Source organism: Callospermophilus lateralis, unplaced genomic scaffold (assembly GCF_048772815.1).
Source record: "Callospermophilus lateralis isolate mCalLat2 unplaced genomic scaffold, mCalLat2.hap1 Scaffold_60, whole genome shotgun sequence".
In the NCBI taxonomy this organism is placed as follows: Eukaryota; Metazoa; Chordata; class Mammalia; order Rodentia; family Sciuridae; genus Callospermophilus; species Callospermophilus lateralis.
The window spans coordinates 234,093-238,520 of record NW_027514584.1 but is presented as its reverse complement, the minus strand read 5'-3'; positions in this window follow the sequence as shown (position 1 = coordinate 238,520).

The window sequence follows — 4,428 nt, the reverse complement described above, 5'->3', positions numbered from 1 at the left end:
GGGACCCAAAAGGTGGAATCTGTGGAAGTGCGGTTGTTTCCCCTTTTTATAGTTTTGATGATGGAATGTAGGTTGGAAGGCCTGAGGGGTGGGACACAGGTGGGCCAAAGAAGTAATCTGGGCAGGAAGGACTTCATTATCACTTCTTTGGGATGGACTTTGGCCTAGGGCCTTTTCAGGACTTCATTAACATTCCATGAATTGTCCTGTTTCCTGGAATCATTCTCAGCATGGCCTCCATTTTAGATTTCACTCCGTATTAGACCTGATTTACCAAACTACACTGACTACCTAACTTTAAATCTGGCTTCAATGTCATTGTGTGATCATAAAGCTGCTTAGTTCAGTTGTCCCTTTGTATAGTATATCCTTTCTTATCCATTAGAAGCTTTAATCTTCAATAATGGAATAGAGAGCTAGCTTGGAAAAGAGATAAAAGTGTTACCACTGTTGGCCGGTGACGAGTCCTTGCTTCCCCGATGTTGAAGAATAACATCAGAAAAGCCCACCAAAGAAAGGTCAGAGTAGAAATTAGAAGTTTATTAAAGGACAGCAGAAAAGACTTCTCCCGGAGGTAGAAGGGGACCCAAGAGGTGGAATCCATGGAAATGCGGTTGTCTCCCCTTTTTATAGTTTTGGTGATGGAATGTAGGTTGGAAGGCCTGAGGGATAGGACACAGGTGGGCCAAAGAAGTAATCTGGGCAAGAAGGACTTCATTTTCACTTCTTGGGATAGGCTATCTCCAAATCTGTTGAAGGCTGTTTCCTGGGTTCCATTAGCATTTCTTTGGGGTGGACTTTGGCCTAGGGCCTTTCTCGGACTTTATTAACATTTCATGAGTTGTCCTGCATTTCCTGGAATCATTCTCAGCATGGCCTCCATTTTAGTCTTCACTGGGTATTAGACACGATTTACCTAACTACATTGACTACCTAACTTTAAATCTGGCTTCAAAGGTATCATTAGATTTAAAATACTGGATATTTTCAATGTATTATAATAAAAATTAATGGAAGCATAAACATTTGACTTTCAAAAATTGTTATCATTTGTATTAGTGTATTATAATTATAATAGTGAAATTTATTATGCCATATTCATATATGCATATACCATAATTTGATTAGTCTCATTCATTCCCCAATACCTTTCCTTCTATTCCTTCCCTTCCTCTTCCTTCCACTTACTTTATTCTACTTATCTTTCTTCTATTATTATTATTTTTTGTTAGTGCATTATCATTGTACATGTCAGCAAGATGCATTTTGATTTATTCATGGAGGGACATAACTAATTTGGTAGATTTCATTACTCGTGACTTCCCCATGTCCTTTTCTCCTCTCTTTCTCTCTATCCCTTTCTTCTTTTCTATTGATTCCCATCTATTTTCATGAGATACCTTTTTTACTCCTTTTTCCCCCTCTCTTACTTCACATATGAGAGACAACATTACTGTGTGAGTCCAACTTATTTTATTTAGCATGGTGTTCTCCAGTTCTATCCATTAACTAACAAATGACATGATTTAATTCTTCTTTATGGCTGAGTAAAAGTCCACTGTATTCATTTATTCATCTGTTGAGCACTTGGGCTGATTCCACATCTTGAACTAAATCAGTATACTATAGTGATACGTGAATATCAATGATTATAGGAGTGCAATTCACAAAACACTTAGCATTTTAATTAGATTTGAAAGACCCCAGCCCAGAAACCCCAGGCCCCATTGTGAAACCATCAGGACATGTTGCTAACCCACTAAACACCGGAGAGGTCTATCTGTTAATCAGTTAAGGGTAGTCTATTGTGAAAGGACAGGATGGTTGGAAAAGAACAAAAAAAAACAGGTCCCAGGGCATTCTTAGGCAAATAGGAACTGATAACATAAAGTGAAGAACAACTTTGCCCTTTAGGTAATCTATATGCTGGGTTCAAAATAACCAATAAGAAACCTGTTGCTTACCGCGCGAGAAACCTGCCCCATTATCCTATAAAAGACCTGTACCCCAAAGCCAGGTGTGCCAGTTAACCAAAGCTCTGCCTGAGGTTTTGCTGAGCACCCGCAGGCGTCTGTGTCTGAATAAACCTCTTGCGTTTGCAGCCAGTGCCTCGTGCGTCTTTCTTGGACAGGGAATCGGTGGGTCTTTCAGATTAAAATTAGAAATTACATTTTTATTAGATACTCTTTAATATCACAGCAATAAAATATTTCTTCCAGGAGTACAAATCACAAAGTGGGGGAAAATGTATACTATCTCTTATCTGTATTGTAGCATTCATTAAATGCTTTCTGTATACATTTTAGGATAAGGTATACTTGCAAATATAAAATGTGCATGGAGGCAGAGTCAATTATATCTAACCCATGAAAAGAAACATGGATAAAGTTTGATTTTTGACTAACAAACATGACATTTATGTATTTCGTTGGAAGAATATTATGAATGTGTCTGATATTTAAAACTTTGAAACTTTCAAAATATTTTTATGATGTGGCTTTCAGAAACTGTATTGATTGTGGTTCCATAATCTGATTTAGTGGTTTTGTTCTCTGGAGAATGAATAGTAATGCCAAGTGAGTTTGGGGACTGGTGGACATTGCACTCTATTTCCTGTAATTTGACTGAGGCTTCAGTCTTCTTTGTAATGTCCCATTATTTGGAATATTCAAGACCCAACAGAAAATTTCTCTAATGTGTGAGCAAGCAGTGGAACCTCTGGTTGGAGTCCTGCAGGTTTGATTTCCTGCCAGAAGACTTAGCAGGTGCTGCCTTAAGGACTCAGACCCTGTAAGTCCTTCATTATGTTAACACATAATTCCTTGGGTTGCCTTAGTGCTTTTTAAAGTTAAATTGAATATAGTGTTTCTAGGATTAGTGAACTGTTGGGAAAAGTGGTGAAATTATCACTGCTGTCAACAAAAATTCACTAGGGGAGAAATCAAGATAGAAAAGAAGGCTCTAGCTTATTGGCTAGTCCAAGCAGCAAAAACAAAAAAATAAAAACCTGAAAATTCTGGGACCATTAGTTTTGGCATCTGAGGCAATGACACATGTATTCATGTGAAGGCTACCAACTTTAGCTGTGGCCCTTCCAGCAATGCACAGGCCCAGGGAGCATGTTACAATAGTGAAATGGTCTCAAGCTGGGTTCTGAGTTCAGGTCCAATTAGCTATTGGGATACTTTTTGTGGGTTCTGCTGTATGCCTGTGCACCTGTGCACCTGTCTGTGTGTCCTGAGGAGGTGACAGGTGGAGAACACTGAAGAGAGAATCACAGCGTTCCACAAGAATATCAGGTGAAATTTGGTTGGGTTCAGGAAGATAGTGAGTTCTCAGTATATATTTGCTCAGGAAGTATGAATGAAATGTGAATTATTCTCTCTCCTAAAATATCTAGCAAAATCCAAAGATCTGGCTTTCCTTATTTGAACTGGTTTGCAGTCATGGTTCTTACATTATTGGTAAGGGAGTTGAAATTTGTTTATTTTTATGCTTCAACTGTTAGGAAGAATCAGCATAAAATTTCAAGAAGGATCACTGAATAGAAGTATATATATATATATATATATATATATATATATATATATATATATATAGAGAGAGAGAGAGAGAGAGAGAGAGAGAGGAGGGTATGAGAGATTTTAGTCTATTCAAAGAAGAAGGAAGATAGCAGAAGGAAAATAACTGGTTAAACTGGGTCAGGTGGTGCAAGCCTGTTATCCCAGCTGCTCAGGAGGCTGAGGCAGAAGGATCAAGAGTTCAAAGCCAGACTCAGAAACTTAGTGAGGCCCTAAGCAACACAGTGAGACCCTGTCTCTAAATAAAATCCAAAAATGACCAGGTGCTGGGAGCCACCAGCCAAGTAGGTATGACAATTTCCTTGCCAGTGTACCCCCATGTTTCTTTAGTGGAAGGACTCGTGGAAATAGGACATTTTGCAGCTACATTGCATGTAAGGTGACCTTGCTCAAGGACCAGGGTGGATCCATGTTTAGGGTGTTTCCGGTTTAGCATAATAGGAGATTAGGGTGTTCCCCATTTAGAATAGGGCGTATCCTGCTGCCTGAGTTCCTCTTGAGTTCTTAGGGTCAGACAGTATATTTTGGGAGACAGAAGCCCAGTGGAGTGTGGATTTGGGCAGAGAACATGGATTTCCCCAGAACGTGTTTGTAGACGGCCGGTGTGAGTTTGGGAATAAAGAATTGCTGTTTGAATCTACAAGCTGTGAGTGGCTCATGATTTGTGCCCAGCCAGAGACTGCGGCAACCAGGGATGTAGCTCAGTGGTTAAGCACCCCTGTATTTAATCCTCAGTACAAAAAAAAAAAAAAAGAAAAGAAAAGAAAAGAACTGGTTACAATGGACATATAGGAAATAATTAAAAGAAAGGATAAGGATACAAGAGATTTTAATAAAATATTTCCCA